At 42.2% G+C, this 17,226-nt stretch overlaps 1 protein-coding gene across 5 annotated transcripts in view; it reads right to left on the bottom strand.

Moving 5' to 3' along the window:
• The window catches only part of LOC110977558 (zinc finger MIZ domain-containing protein 1-like), a 167,473-nt gene that overhangs the window by 95,830 nt on the left and 54,417 nt on the right, over positions 1-17,226 (bottom strand). Inside the window, exon 1 of one of the 5 annotated variants that reach the window (XM_087149162.1) lies at positions 9,254-9,272. The exons of 3 other annotated variants lie outside the window; for them this stretch is intronic. The gene's annotated coding sequence lies outside the window, so the exon portion shown is untranslated. Of the gene's footprint in view, positions 1-6,137; positions 6,360-9,253; positions 9,273-17,226 lie in introns of those variants that run through there. One more of the 5 variants, XM_022231792.2, reaches the window with a different exon arrangement.

The following is a 17,226-nucleotide window of genomic DNA, read 5'->3' on the forward strand; positions in this document are numbered from 1 at the left end:
GGATAATAACTGGAATACCTTCTTTTGACAGGATCAAATCAAGGTTTTGAAACACACATAACTACACAAATTAAACAACATTTCTTACAGGTATATGGAATTCATTCTTAAAGCTGGCCTGTTCTTGGTCAGCATCTGGCAGCTGTTGCTTTGGCTAGTGTGTTGGTTCACTTTTAGCTCAAAGTTGTCTGTAAATGGCCACTAAAACCAAACTGAGTAACCAGCTATGTGGTAATTCAGTGTCAATTAGCCCCAGCAGATTACAAATCAATGGCTAGTGCATAGATCGCAGTTGACTGCTCAATATTTAATCCAAAGTTCTGAAAAAAAATGACGTACAATGTAAAAAGTCAAGAACCTGTACTTGGTCAACATAGACGAGTGTATCTATACTTTAATTGTAAAACCACTTAATCATTTCCATCTGAATTCTCAAAAAGAATTTTCTGAATTCTTTTAAGAACAATCTTTTTGGACACGAGTCTGAATTTTCATCAGCGTCAACGAAACCACCCTTTCCGTGGTCATGGAAATGAAGTCTGCCATGGTCTAAATATTTCACAGATGAAAGTTTCATTTCCTTTCAGCCTCAGAATGGAAATCACAATTCAAAACCTTCACAGGAGAAGTTTAAAAAAAAATCCTTTTCTCAATGACAACCTAATAAAAAAAAAAAACTAATAATAAATTTGCTAAGATAACATCCAAATGAAGATGCTTATCCTCATGCTACTGCCACTGATGCAGAGTTGACGTCAATGCTGTACTTCGGCTTCTAATTTGAGAGAGAGAAAGATAAAAAAAGACCAAGGCAGAAAGAAAGCCAATCAGGTACATGTAAATCAAGACCTTGCAGTAACGGCCATGCTGATTTGACTTCTAGATACGCACAATGACAACATCGGTGCTAGGGCTGAGCTCAAGATTAATTAAGCAGTTGCCGATTGGAGTGAGCCAAGTCTTCTTAATTTAGCCCCTTCACCATTCCTTATTCATGCCATCCTTGATAATACTCCAGCGCTGTTCTCCATCATGTTCGTATCGATAAGGAAAGAAATTTCAGGGTTGTCTTAGACAGGAAAGAAAAATTTAAAATTGGAAATCAGTTGTCTAGGTAAAAACCACACAGCCAGTCATGTACCTAATCCAGGTAGATGACTTGGTGGGACTCGAACCTGGGTCATGACTGCATGAACGAAGACAGTGAAAGAACCGATCAGAAATCTGACTTGTCTCTCTAACCCAGTGGTTTTTTTTTCTTTTTGGAATTATACATGTTCTGAATGGGTGACCGACTTGGTCTATTGGCTCTTGACAGTAGCTTTACGAATACCATGCCGTATTCTTCCTCATCGTGACCAAAACATTACATCAAGCGTGCCATACTGAGGCTGCGACTACGCCTAGGGCTGCATGCACATGCATACAGGTCTAACTGGTTACAAATGTGGGCGCAGCAGGCTGATAAAGCCGTATCCAAATCTTGCATCTGGGGCTCGGTCTAGATCTTCACTGGTTGCAAAGATTTGGGCATGCGACTGGTAAAAAAAGATGTAGCCAGCACCCCATGGAAACCCATTCTAATTACAGCCTGAGTCTTCTTTCCAGCAGCAGGAATAATTTTTGACCCTGAGGGCAAAATAAGAAGTTCCTACAAAAACTCCCAAAGTCTATTATGAGCAGACTGCTGTGCAATTGAAAATGGACAAAGAAATAAGAACTGAAGAAAACAAATCTTCAATCCTATTAAAACAGGAAAAATTTTCAAACTCAAGTTTGCATCTTTATTCTTATTATTCAACAAAAACTGGCTCTTCGCGCACCAATAATATTTGGCCTGCGAAAAGCCACTTTTTCAGGGCCTGGACAAACTTCACATTATCAAGTTTACCAGGCCCTGATAATTTGTGTACATTTTTTCCCCTTGAGTTTCAGCAATGAAAGTTTCGTACAGGTACATGGAGCAAGCCATATTCTTTTTGAGATAGACTGAGCAGCAAGTTTATGAGGCTACAGCCAACTCAAATCTACCAGTGTGGGGACAGAATTACATGGACAGGTACCAGCAAGTTGTACTCACAATTTTGACTTGTACGGTATTCCCACACTTGTCTGGCACAAAATATGGCTTGCTAATGTATAGATATCACCCCTAAATTAGACTTGAGGTATACTGTGCAAACACGTACACGTACATGTAAACAGTCAGTCCCCTACCTTTTCAGTTGCGGGTTCAACAGACACAATGCGTGCAGGTATTGTCAGCATTTTCGAGCCTGTGGCAAGGTCGGTGAGTCAAATAATTAGTGACAGCCAAGCTAATTGATAAGACCACTGCAGGTTCAAACCGACCTAAAGACCGGAAAATTGTGAGTCTGCAAAACAGCAAGAACGCATGCGCCGGCATTTGAGCTGCAATGACGCGGGATTGAGTCGCACTAGACTTCTCGTCACCCTCTTGGTTTGGAAGTCATTCAGAGTCAGTTTCCTCCGACTGTACATCACATTTCCTAAACGGGCCTGATTCAAGGAACCCACTTTCGGTTTCCATTTTCTCAATTGCAGATAAGCTACTATCGTGCTTTCACCATCCTCAGCGCTTGAGCCTGCCCATGACTATTTTAAACATTCATTAAAACTTGTACAGAAAGCCTTCATTTGATGCGACATCAAGCTTCAGCAAGTCCACCCTTCCCCAGTTTTTAAGTGGAATTTCATCCTGATGTAAAAAAACAAAATAATATAAAGATCCCTGTACACATACCCTGTACTTTCTTCACTGAGCTACTCAGCTCTGTTGGCCATCTCCCAATTTTTAACATCCTTCCCATGTTGTTTTATCTTTTCAAATCCTTCTTAGTGACCTTGGCCTTTGACATTAAAATCCATAGCATGGGCGTCATGAGAGGGGAAGGGATTCCCCTTGGGGAAAAAAAGGGAAAAATAAAAAGGAAAGAAAAAAAATAGGTAAACAGTGAAAGAAATTTTAAAAAAGATGAAAGGATGTAAAAATCACCAATATGCCTGAAAAAAAAAACCTCACAATTGATCCCTTTCGCTGTTGATGGTTCATCAGTTTATACATGTAGCTAATGATGCATAACCCCTCCCCCTAAAAATTTCTTCCCCTCCCCCAAGTATTAGTGATTTGCCCTTCCAAGTGGATCCACCCCCCCCCAAAAATCTTGCCAACGCCCATGACCAATAACACTCCAAGTCAAATTGAAACAAAAAACATCACTTTGCTTTGAATACAGCACAAACAGTCGTCGGGCAGGCTCCCTTTTTTTAAAATGATGGCAACGTAGATGCAATCCCACGTACAATTCACTCTCACCTTTGCGCGAACCTCCCCAAAGGATCTCTCCTCTGCCAGGCTGATCGATTGATGGGGCACAATTAATTGACAGGAGTTACATGTTCCCAGGGACGTGACAGGGTATTGACAATCAATCGGAAGGGATGATACCATAGTCACAACTGACAGCAACTGTCTGAACTGTCGACTGATAGGATGGTAACAGGTCAGGCTGGCCAGCAGCAGGGACACAGTCGGCCGAGGCGCACACGCATGGCTTGCGATGAGATCCTACTATGAATCAATACAACGCTAATAACTGCCACAGGAAAGCCTGCATGTATCCAACTGCCACTTCAACATGGGCAATGATAACAGATTAGACCACATCTCAACAATACATCTTCCATAAGGATAAAAGTAAATCTGCAATGTCAACACTAAATCGATAACAAAGGATCAGGCCTACTGCGCAACTGGTTCCCATTAGTTACACTATATCTCTCCCTGCACTCTCTAATCAGAGCAAATAAAGGTAAAGGGTAAACAGGCCTGACTTGTCTTTGTGTCCCTACTTGAACAGTCACACTTTCACCAAATTCCTGGATTATACCCTCACCACTAGACAATAAATTCTAGTGGCCGGGCTTTTGAATGTAATTCCTGGCATAAGTAACTTGTGACTGTGCAAACCACAAGATCCCTGTAACATTCACCAAATGTGCACCCCAGAGCTAGACAACTCATATGCACAAACCACATCTGCAAAATTTCATTTGGTGTCCTATCATATTCTGTCCCCTAGAGTTATCAGTGACCTTGCTCAAGGGATGTGCAGTATGCACATGTGTGCATGTACATATGTACAAGGTCAATACAGCCTTTGGTTACATGTACATGTTAGTTCAAAGCACAAAATACATGTATGTTGAATCTCTTACAATCAACAGAAATGCAAATAGAAAGAGCGAGCAACAATCATACTAAGAAATTTTGCTGAATTAAAATACCGTTCATGGTACTTAGATTATAATGTACCTACTAGTACTATTGATACTAAATGGTACTTGGAGTATAATGTACCTACATGTACTCGTACTATTGATACTAAATGGTACTTGGAGTATAATGTACCTACTAGTACTATTGGTACTAAATGGTACTTGGAGTATAATGTACCTACTAGTACTATTGGTACTACATGGTACTTGGAGTATAATGTACCTACTAGTACTATTGATACTAAATGGTACTTGGAGTACAATGTACCTACTCGTACTATTGATACTAAATGGTACTTGGAGTATAATGTACCTACTAGTACTATTGGTACTAAATGGTACTTGGAGTATAATGTACCTACTAGTACTATTGGTACTACATGGTACTTGGAGTATAATGTACCTACTAGTACTATTGGTACTAAATGGTACTTGGAGTATAATGTACCTACTCGTACTATTGATACTAAATGGTACTTGGAGTATAATGTACCTACTAGTACTATTGGTACTACATGGTACTTGGAGTATAATGTACCTACTAGTACTATTGGTACTAAATGGTACTTGGAGTATAATGTACCTACTCGTACTATTGGTACTACATGGTACTTGGAGTATAATGTACCTACTAGTACTATTGGTACTAAATGGTACTTGGAGTATAATGTACCTACTCGTACTATTGATACTAAATGGTACTTGGAGTATAATGTACCTACTAGTACTATTGGTACTACATGGTACTTGGAGTACAATGTACCTACTCGTACTATTGATACTAAATGGTACTTAGATTATAGAGAGTAAAACCGGTTCTTCTCAGAACCACACATACTCATAAAAGAGAATATTGTACATGGTGTAACCGTAAAAATCTTTAACTAACTTAGATTATAATGTACATTGTACCTACTAGTGCTATTGGTACTACATGGTACTTGGAGTATAATGTACTGGTACCTGCAAGTACTACTGATACAAAATGGTAGAGTATAATGTACCTACTAGTACTACTGAGGCAAAATGAAACTAATTTCTACATACATGTACATGTACTGACAATATTAAACAAGTGGGAAATTTTATCATTTTAAGAAGTGCACGTACATGTACACTGTAACATGTCGTGTACAGTTCTCCCTTGCTTTGTTTGTCACAGAGCAACTTTTAATGTATTTTACAGTCCTAGGATTGAATTAAATTAAAAATTGCAATTTGGTTTCTGTCCTAAATCAAACTCAGACTTTGACCGTCACATGTGTCCTACTGCCACATATGATTTGTTTAACAAAAATAAACTGACAAGACCAAATGAAAAGCAAGTTCGTGTTTGTAAAGAGGTCGGTGTTTTGCCTTCTTGATTTTTTGAAGCACAGATGGGCAGAAAATACTTTCGTTCTGTGTAACGACAACACGATGCCTAATGAAATCATTTCACACTGCAATGACACATTCACATCAACAATATAACGCAACTCTCGTGTCCTCACAGTAAGTCCCTTAATTACTCCAAGCAGGTCACTCACCAGATAATTACACTTATAATGACCATCTTTTTTCGTTTTTGCATCTTGGCCAGATTTTACAGGTCTTTTAATCATACAGTAAGCACAGATGACCACCATTCTGTGCCGAGCACTGGGACTTGACATCATTCCTGCTCACACAAATACAGAGTCCTCGGCAACAAGCAGACTGCTACAAGTCTTAATTTCTTGCCACCCTGTGAAAAACCCTCGACCCACAAAAAAGGAATTGTCTGCTGGATTAAGCGAACCTCTACACAGTGGCTTGTAAAACAGATTGAATTTCTGGAGGCACACAAGAGAACTTACTGATGCACATCCTGAAAGATAAGGAGCGAAGGGTTCCTCAATCACGGTCAAACAAAGTCCAATAAGTTCCGAGTGTCTCTTGTTAGCTAGTTCAAGAAAAAATTGGACGAGTGTTCTGTCATCGCTGTGTCCACTCAATATACGTGTACATGTAACTTCCCTCATACCGCCAATTCTGCACATTACAAGTAACCCCGGCCCTTCAAACTCCAAAGCAGACTCATTATCACGCTGCAACAGTGTGACTGCGTGTTGAACACTGTTTGCTTATTCCTAAGGCAGCAAATTGAAAAAAAAAGAGAGAAAGAAAAAAATAGCAAAACAAACAGTGTATGCAGAGCCCATGACTAGCTATCTTTTGTTGTATGATGTCCTCTGCGTTGTTTGGCAGACTGAGACCGACTGATATTGCTGTTGCAAGTGGGGGTCAGGCCGGTGTGCCAATATTGACATGCCGAAGCTCTGGTTTGTGTGTCAAAGTCAGGGACTAATCAGGCAGGATCTCTACTTGATAAATTAAAATGCACTTTGAGGCTGGGTGGAGTGGGGGATATTCAGATCAATGTGGTGTCGGGATTGACAGTTATGGGCAGCGCACCAGAATAAATAGGTTTCCCGAAACAGCTGGGGCCAGCTTGATCCCAAAATGATTTCGGGTACAGTACAGAGTATTGAGAGGTGTGGGGCTCAGGATTGAGAGTTCGCACAACTGTCCGGTAGCTAGGCTTTCAACTGAGACTAACTGGACCAGAATAGGAGTCGAAATGTGCCCTTTTTGGCTTCGGACACGGTGGATATGTTTTTAAAATTACCTCTCGCTAACTGGGGTCTTGCCGTATTGAGTTCTTTGAGCAGTTTTTGATTAATGCGAAGAAAATTTAACAGAGGGCGAAAAATCTCAATTTTGACACCCTGGGCAAGTTTCAGCAACAATCATTTGTCAACCAATAGTTGATTCACTTGGTACCCAGAACATTTGTGTACAGACCACGAGCCAAGTACCAGGGAAAATTGGCCAAGAGTTGCGAAGTGGTCATGTCCTTGCTCACTGCTGTGCCAACCACACCATTGTAACACACCAAATTGCAACACCTTGCAGGGCACCAGGCACAAGCACATGTAACACATCATTTTGGCTGGTAACCTATAAATATGCTCAGCAATATCTTCTGTACTTGGCAAATGTCTAAGGAGGTGTATAAATCACTTGGCTGCAGCTTAAACTTACACAAAACTCTATGGAAAGTGGATGCAGCCACAACCATAGACTTGTACATAATTTCAAGCCGTAGCCAAGTAATTCAGACTGAGCTAACATGTCACAGCTTAACAGAACTGGCCCCATGTCCAATATTGTAACCAACAGTAAATATGGCTGCATCTGAATCTACCATCTAAGAGCTGAGTCTGCGTCTTCGCTCCATTGGAAACACACATGTATATGGAGACCCGCAGACAATAACTCTGGAAGCCTGTTTCGGACACCATCTATGATTGTCCTGACAGAATGCTTCCCAACTCCATTTCAGTTCCTCCTGTTTTCCTTGCAGTATGTATGTAAAGACCAATATTGAGCCAGATGCTTCCAACTTGAGCCTTCCCCATCCTAAGATCCCCTGGAAAAGCCCAGCATTCTTGCTGCTGCTCATGACGTGTGCTAGGTAGCAAACTGCCCACGCAAACACATGTATAACAGGGAATCCATACCAAGGTTACTGGAGGAGGTTGACGTTATTAGCAGCACACACACACACCAGCCAAGTCAAGCAAATCTGATTTCCAATTAGGCACCCACTGCAGTGCGACGTCTGACGTCTGGGCGTCCGTGGCATAGGGTAGGTTAACACGCTCACAGATTAGCAGGGCGGTCTCGCTTGCGTACGGCAATTAAAACTTGCATCAATTATCTTTATTCACATTTTTGCTAAAGCTCCCATGATGAGCATCCCAATGACAATTCCTCGTTGCATGCTGGAAATTTGTGAAGACAATCATGTCCACACACACACACTGCCTAACCTCATATCAAGAGTCAACTGGACTTAGTCATAATGGGTTAGTTTCTACCAGACGGATCCGGATCATGATCAGTGATCTGTCCTTGATTAATTGACATCGAACCTGTCTAATGGATGGAGTGAACCAGCGTCAGGATCACTGACCGAGATCCAGATCCATGTGAAACAAACAGGCCCAATGTTTCACCCTAAGCGGTAGAAAGATAAGCAAATTTACTTAGTCAGGCTTTGACCTTAGCACTACTCTGGCCCTTCATACAAATTCTAGCAAAAACTGCTGTAAGCTAGTAAAATGCATTGCCTTTAACTTAACTTACATGTAAGAAAGTCAGTCAAAGTTAGGTTTTGCTGGACAGTGTCCACTGGGCTTGTGAAATCTCTTGCAGGCTAGTCAAAAACCAAGTAAGTTAAAGATGGGTTTGTGCCAGGAAGATGTACATTATTTTTGGATTTTTTTTTGGCCCTGCGTATTTTAACACTGTACACTCAGTGTATGCTCCTGAAAGCTTGTGAAAAAAACAAACGTACTCGGGTGGGACTCGAACCCACACGTCGGGCAGGGCAAAAAAAAAAAAAAATCCAAGATTAAAAAAAGTTAACTTGCCCGGTAGGCTAGTTAAAGAAAAATAACTAAGTAAAGGCTTAAAGTCAGACTTCATCACTTGTTGCGATGAGAATTATTTAATTTGCTGCTAACAGGTACTGCTTGTCTGATAAAGGCACAAACATCAAAGGGAAGCCCATTTAGCATGTGATCATGTCACTGATGAATTAAAGGATAGACATTTCATTTCACAATAAACACGATGAATATTTTATTTCACATTGTTAGATACCCAATTTCTTCAACATCAGGATCTAGAGCTCAGTGCTAATTAAGTAACACCAGAAGCCTGCTAACCACTGACTGTTTTGGGAACTGTAGGCAGCATGCCTAAATTTTGAGGAGAACGTCATGAAAAATTGCCTAAAACACACACACCCACGTCATCCGAAATCACTGTGTTTGTCAATGGACGGCCTATAGTACGTTTCACATCCTCTTTTTTTATCTTCGATCTCACAGCCCCATCTTTGTCAAATCAGGTTGTTACTCACCGGTACTCTGCCACAGTTTACCATCCTGTTGATTGGAGTGCACAAGAAACCCTAATCGCGTTAATGGAGTACTGGCATACGGCACCAAGTCTTCAGAGATTTCCTCCTGCCTTGACGCGGACCACTTTTCCCAATCTCTTTCACCAATGATTAAGTAACACGCTGTCCGTGGAACGATAAAAAACCATCCCAACTCCGCCCCCGTACCAACAAGGGGAAAACGCAACGACAGTTTTTGGAGTCCAAGACGGTTATTGCGAATGCCACCTACTACCTTCTCTTTTCATTACTGTAATTGGATGGAATGGCGTACCCGACCTGACAGTACGACGGTTCCATTTATCACACAGCGCTAATGATGGAACCGAATTAGCCCTTGCTGGACTCGGCGGCAGAGCAATCTTGCCCGCAGCTATGTTTTTTTTTTACAACGCGCTGTCCGTAAATGAGTACAGGGTGATTGCTGTTAATCGCGGCACTTACTAATGGTTCTGTGCAATTAAGCAGGTAGTTACACAATGGATATTGGACAAGTGCGTTGTTGCAACAGAATCTGCAGCCACACCACTGTTTCTTGTGAACTAAGTCAGAAGACATTACACTGCAAACGGAATTTCATTTCCAATCAAAGTCCGATTCCCCACAAACACTTGCAACAAACCACGAGCGCATGTACATCGGTACGTCATGACAATAAGGCTGCAACAAAAAAATGTTGCTTTCCATTTAATGTCAGGCAAATGAGGAAAACTACCTGTACATGTAACCGGTAAGTTGGGCTTATTTTTCTTGTCGCATATCTAAACCCTGCGCTACATGTACACGTACGTGACGTGTGCATGGATATGTTTATTTCAAAATGGGAAAAGAGCAATACCAGTCACTGGATTGTAGGTAAACACAGAAGCAAAGAACGTATAGATGTACATGTACGGAATACCAAAAAGCAATTGCATATCATTAAATATCGTCAGGTTCAGTTTGTTGGGTACAAAAAGAGACAAAAGCTTTGGAATGACAATGCCAATGCACGAGTGTTACTGTATCTACAGGAATAAATTTCCTGTCTTTATTTACGGCAAGACTTTCCCATAATTAATTGCTGCTTCTTCGGATTCCAATTTGCTTTCAATTCCATAGAGTTTTTGAAATCCTGCACTCCATTCATTATTCTCTCAGGCTCTTTGACAAGAGCTGGGATTTCTTGCCATCCATTATTTCTTTTTTTTTTCCCTCCTCATCCAAGTATTCAATAGCTCGCGACATTCATCCTAGAGTGCAGTGGCGTTGTGAGGTTTGCTTGACTACCTTCACAGCAGGCCGGGGGGGGGGTGGAAGCAGGAGGCAAGGGAGACCTTGGCTCCATCTCTGCGCGCAAGCCATTCAAAACGATTCAATTAGAAGGGAAATACGACTTCCTCCAATTTATTAAAATGCACAGAGGCGAATGATGCTTAGCTGGGGTCTGTTTCCCTGACTTCTCCAATGGGGATAGAGTAACTATTAAATTTGACAAGTTTTAATATATTTTTGTGGAGCTATGGTTGTACTGCCGACTACAGCAGTGAAAGGGCCAACCTACTGTAAATGAAATAACAAGTGTTGTTTTCTTTTTTCCATTGGCAGGTGTGAAAAAGCAAAACAAGTGGCAAGCAGGTAATAAAGGGCGTCAGAGGAGTCTAATCCCATCCCCTATGACTGAGACACTTTATTACCCATGACCTTCAAGTGTCCCTGACTTCCTACACCTTATCTCAACAGGAGAATGCCTGAACCACGAATTCGAAATCAAAAGCACTGAAAAGCTAGTAACACCATTTTCTGTTGAATCGAGACAACTGGAAAAGGTGAGATTTGAAACACGCTTTCCTTATATCTATGTATTTTTAACCAATGCAGGTCCTGTTCCCAGAAATGTTTTGCCAAAATAGAACAAAGCAATCCAACTGAGTTGGCCATGTTGTCAAAAGGAAACAATTCAGAAATAACAGGAAAACGTAGTACCACCATGTTTCCGGACAATTTACATGTACATGTAATTCAAACATCATCCAAAACCAGATCAAAGGCCATGCAATACCCAAACGAGTGAAATAATTTTCAGCTCAAAAACTACATAAAACAATCAAGAAAAAAAGATTTAGCACTGTACCACATTGAGAGTATTTTCACTTAAGTTTTTTAAGACCAAATTTTTCCGGTAAAAAATGCAACATGTCAAAAACAATCAATCAGAACGTCAATGAGAATGCCAGAAAGTTCAAAGAAATTATCAATTCAAACAAAGACTGAAGCTTTGGCATGTAAAAACACTCTTTACATTTCAAAGCACAGCATTTAACCATTGTACAAAAACAGGGGAACTATAAGAAATGACACGACTTATTACTTCCACTGTCTTTTCTAAAAATAACCTCTTTATGTTGTAAGATTTACTTTCGATAAAGAGGCCGATAACAGTGCAACCAAATTTCTACTTAGGAATGCCAGTGAAGAAGATGAGACCGATTCATCTTCTTGTCTGCTGTGTTGGTGGGGGAAAAAGGGAATTGAAGATTGCCAAATGGAATGAAGAGGTCAAAGATTCCAATCAGCCAACAACTTGGCTGTACTTGGATGTACTTGTAACAAAACCAAAACTGATTCCACTACCACTGTCTTCCTGCGACCGAGCGGACGGTTTCCAGGGAAAGCTGGCAGGAATACTTTCAGAAAAGTCCCGGTCCTGGTACCTCACCGCAGGTGCGCTTTCTAACAGGTGAGACTTGCTAGCTAGTGGAAAAAACATTGGATTCCTTTAAGTAGAAACAACTGATCCCAAGGTATATTTCAACTGTTCAAGCTGTTTTGCACTTGCCTGTGCATGGAGGTTTCAATGACTGCACCACTAAAATAAATTATTTTTGTTGATTTTAAAACCTCTCGTGCATATACTTTTGGTATCTATTTGAATAAAAAAAAAAAAGAGGAACTGGAACCAACATTTCAAGTCAGAGATATTGTAATTGGATGTAGTAATCATCATATCAGTACATGTACGTGACTAGCATATGCTCCTGGTAATGACGACGCAAATGTTACTAAGGGGGGAATGAATTTGCTTGGCTGGTCTTAAACCTTCACAAATACCTCTTCAGTCTGGAAGTCCAAAAAATTTTAAAATAACAAATGTCCAATAATTTTGTTCAACGGTGTTACTTATTTATTCAGAAGCACACTTCTGGCCATGTCATGGTATGTTCCTCTTGCGGGTGGTCTTAAACAATCTTCTTGTGTGGAGATTCGCACGTACGTTGCGCATACTGCGCGAGGCGGCCAACAGCCAGCCGTTGCTGTGTCAACTGTTTAAGACTGGCCATGTGATGGGCTCTTGACCAATAGGAATGACTAAACTGTCTTCACAGTGTAAGTATTTGCCTATTCTCAATGGTAAAATAATTTGACATTCTCAAGTCAACAGAACCCAGCCATACTGAATAAAACAGCACAGAAGCTTAAGTTTGGTTGGCGACTCGATTCTTCACAGCAAAAATGAGTCTCTGTTCTGCACCCAGACCAGCCTATAAGTGGCTGCAAAAACCACAACCTCAACAGCCCAAAATGCAGATATGAGAGGGGACCCCACTGAAGCTGGTAAGGGGGGGGGGTGATTAGAAATCCATATCAGGCCATAATCCATTCAGACAGTGCTCACCGACACCTAGTCAAACGCCCTGACCTCGGTGAGCGAAAGGGTCAAATTCCTCCTGGGCCTCGGTGGCCTAAGTCTCCCTAGGTATCATTTCCCCCTTCTTTGAGGCTCCATGCCGACACCAAAATATTTGGTCTCACTTTTTTGCGGCAACCTCTTTTTTTTTTTTTTATAAGTTGAACCTTCTGACTGTAGCCTCAGGGCTCTTCCCACCATCTTCTGGGTAAAAAAAAGAAGAATGAATGCCACTTTTGGAGAGTCCATCCCCATTTTCTAAACAAAGGTTCTCCACATTTTTAGCACTGATTTCTCTCTTTAAAAATGGGCCATTGCCCATTTTTTTCATGGACAACATTTCCACATTCTTGTCAGCAGTCCTGTACACATTCCTGTATTCCATCACTCGGCATGAGTTTCCAACTTAATTCGTTGTAAGTTAATGGCGTACATGTACATGCAGACATAAATCCTGCATCACAGAGGTGTGGGTAAATATCCAATTATTGGTTCAATTCTCAGACCAAGGCAACTGAATGCACACTGCCCTCTTCTACCGACTATAAAGTCAATGCGTGTCACTATCACAAATGCATCAGTAACCAATTTTAGAAGCTGATTTTATAGAAATTCTAATCCCATCTTTAGATCTTTAATCTAACTAGGACACAGCAGCAATAACCAACCAAAAATTGTAACTTCAACAAGTACCAGCAGAACGAATTCATTTCATAGAGTAGTCAGATTACTCTTTGATCAATGAATGTATGTGTACATGACAAGCATGTAGGATGCAGTCATTCCTTTCAAACAGCAGTACAGTACTTGGTGAAAAACATTGAAGAAGCTGGAAACAGAGTCTTGCACCCACACATGATGAAACTGGGCTTGGTTTTCAGCACTGACTTACCGGTATCTCTTTGGATTTTTTTTTTGGGCAATTATCTAAGACTGCAGAACTTTTCCAGCTACCCGTAGGCCTACAATCCTCCTTCAGTACCTCCTGGCAATCTCAGTGTTCCCGTTGCTTTACATCAGACAACCAACTTCAGTTGCAACCAGTATGTGCCGACGTGCGAAGTGAGGAGCACAGACCTAGCAAATGAAATGATTCTACTTTTGGCCACAGCTGCTGAAAAGAGAGAAATCCCCTGTCCGAATTTGTGGACGCCCTGCAGTTTTTCCTTGTACAGAGTGGGTGTGCATTAGAATATCAAACTGGGGGGGGGGAGGAGGGAAGGAAGGGTGAAGCAACCATGTTATTGTGGGCGTGGCTGTGGGGGAAGAGATAGGTGAAAAAGGGATCTTGTGTGGGTTTGGATGTCTGCACCAGACTACACTTTTTTCCCTCCTCCCCCTCCCAGGGCACCATGGGAGAAGGGGGAGCACAGTTGAATAATTGGGGGGGAGGGGGACTTGCCGCTACACAGTCAGGCTGCCGACTTATAAAGGGCGCCCTCTATCTGAGGCTTGTACCTCATGCTGTTTTGGGCAGGCTGGCCACAACATCCCATTTCCAAGCGCAAAGATGGTCTTGCAACCACACTGCCCTTAACAAGCAGGCCTACGCCAATGTGGAGTCCCCTTTGTCCGTTACAACCCTCCTTAAATCATACTTTTTTCTTCATGGTTATTCTGGTGATAGGGTGTATGCCAAAAATTGTTTCCTGCGTGCTAGCAGGTGCCAAGAGGGCCTACTGAGGAGTTCACCGGGGGGGGGGGCTCTCAGGGAGGGGAGGGGGTAACTGCTGATAGGACCCCCCTAAAATAGGCACACCAGGGTCTGTCTGGATCGCAAGAAAAGGGAGTGGAGGGGATAGATTGAGCCCCAGGAGGGCCATGACTCAAGGTTTCGGGAGAGAATGACTCCCAATTACATCCTCTCGGCTGACACTCAATTAATACGTGACTAAGATGAGGCTGCCGGGCCTAGAGGAAGGGGGCAGGGGAGAGGAAGGAGGCGAATCACTGAAGATAACTTCCAGCTCGTGAGGTACTCTCTCTCTCGGTGCACTTTCTGGACGTAGAACTCTTTTTGACTCTTTTTTTTCCACAGGTCCAGTAGATTGAGTTATAACGGGAGCACCATATGACTCAGAACTCGACTTGGCGTGGGTAGAACCTTTGGCCAAGAAAGTCCGATCCGGTACATATCTGTGGTCTCCCCGGGAGTGAACTGCATTTAAGTTCCACTAAACCCCAAACCCTTCAGAGTTCGACCTTGCTTCCACCTTGGTCCAAACCCCACCTGAACTAGGGCTGTAGTCAGGGTCTATTGCAAGTCCAGTTAGGAGTCCTTTCCCAAGTCCGGTCACAGGTAACAGGATGGAAAACGACAAAGGAAGGCAGGGTTTCACCTGTCAGTTGAGTGCGTGCGAAACATACGCACTACGTACGTCTGTGACTTGCGCGTCAAATTATGAGGTAACTTAAGCAGTCACTTAGGTGACGTAAGTTGCGCCATACAAAGAGAAAGTGAATGATTTGACTAGCTCATGATGTTCGGTTAAGGCTCCTCATCGCTGAACTTAACTAGGCTTATACGAAAAATGTACCACTTTGTTTTAGAAAGTAATGAAAATCGTTTGGCTGTTGCGAGAACCACAAATTTTTTGTCCGGTTCAAATGAAGAAGATGAAAACTTTTTCAAAATGGCGAGCGGAGGTAAATCGATGACTGTTTGAATCAATGACTGTTTGACGACTGTTATTATATTGGAAAGGAACAGCCATTGTAAAAGCCGTCATCATCCTCATCCAAGAAATTTAATATTCTCAAAATGAGGACCAGCTAAGCAACTTCAGTGAAATAAGAAAGTATTTGAGCAGCTTGGACACAAGTTTGCAACACAAGGCTTGCTAGTAACACGGGTTTTCCCTCACCCACTAAGCTGATCCATGGCTTCTTCTCCTTTGTTTCTATTCAAACCCCCCTCTGATTTCCCAGCAAGACAAGGGCTTTCGTGAAACTTTCCCTGGCACTCATGTCCTCACCACTTCATCTCCGCCCGGCCCTGCTCCCTTGGGTCCCCAGATGGATGCAGACAAGAGGCTCTAAGACCCTATTTAACCTATGACTAAGAGAAGACCGGAGGGTCTAGTTAAGCAACAGAGTCCCAGAGATAAATGCCTCCCCGACCAAGGGCCTTAACTTTCGTTCTGGTACAAAGTATACTTTTACGGCACAGGAACATGTACTACAGCAAATCCCCCCCCCCCGTGATAATATATTTCCTTAAACACTGGAAGCTACACAAGTACAGCATAATTTTACCACTAACCCAACTGATGTTTAAAATTGAAGTCCAACTGCTTGTAACTACACACTTCTTTAAATTAGTTTGCAGGTCATTAAAGGCCAGATTGTGAACAAGTTTTCAACAATTTTAGTGTGACTGTCTTAATAAATTGTGACATTGTCTACGGTCGGTTCTGAAATTGTTGGAGGTAGTTCTTTGGTTTTGGTGAAGAAAAGGCTCGACTGGAACCTCCTCTTTACTTGTTGATTCGGAAGATAAACACCTCTCCTCATTGATCCTGGTCCTGACGTCATTTTGGTCAGATTTAAGCTTCCATGGAGCGTCATCCTGTTTGTACTGTGCGGTAACGTCCATTCATTTCTCTGTGTGGTAACGCACCTTGCTCAGGGACACAAGATTCCCTGATGCAACCCCTCTCGTGTATACGGGGCTAAGTACATGTGTACATGTACACGTTAGGTAGTCCCAAGGTATTTTCAATAGAAATCTTCCATCCTGAATAGTCCAAAGCGCACCATCCGACTGGAATCCTAAAGCACAAGTTGCCAAGAGAACGGGTCGGATCAAAGAAAATTTGAAAAGGAACTAGTTCACCGATGCCGTGGTAAATGTACATAAATGCATGACTAAGATGAGCCTTGGGTCAATGAACAGCTAAACAGATGGGTGGAGTGGACAGTGCCTCTTGATGGGGGGGGATGGGAGCGAGAGAGGAAAGATAAGCCAGATAAAAAAGTACATGAACAAGTCGCAGCTCAACCGGTAGTGGTGTGCATGCCCTACCGATGTGAATTTCTTGTCAATTACGTCCAAGTCCTTGTCCCCAGTGAGGGAAGACACAGATTTGTCAAATCGGAATGGACGCGGGGAGGGGGGGGGAGGTGAACAAAATGAAGGAAATCAGCCAGTTGAGGGAGCCATGAGTAACAGGATGGAGCATGAGGAGAGGAGGGAGGGGCCTGGGGTCTTCTTTTCCCCTCCGTCGTCTTCCCTTCCCCACCCTGGGCTCCCCAGCACAGGAAAAAG

Source organism: Acanthaster planci, linkage group LG19 (genome assembly GCF_054643075.1).
Source record: "Acanthaster planci isolate LZ-2023a linkage group LG19, COTS_SCS, whole genome shotgun sequence".
Classification (NCBI taxonomy): Eukaryota; Metazoa; Echinodermata; class Asteroidea; order Valvatida; family Acanthasteridae; genus Acanthaster; species Acanthaster planci.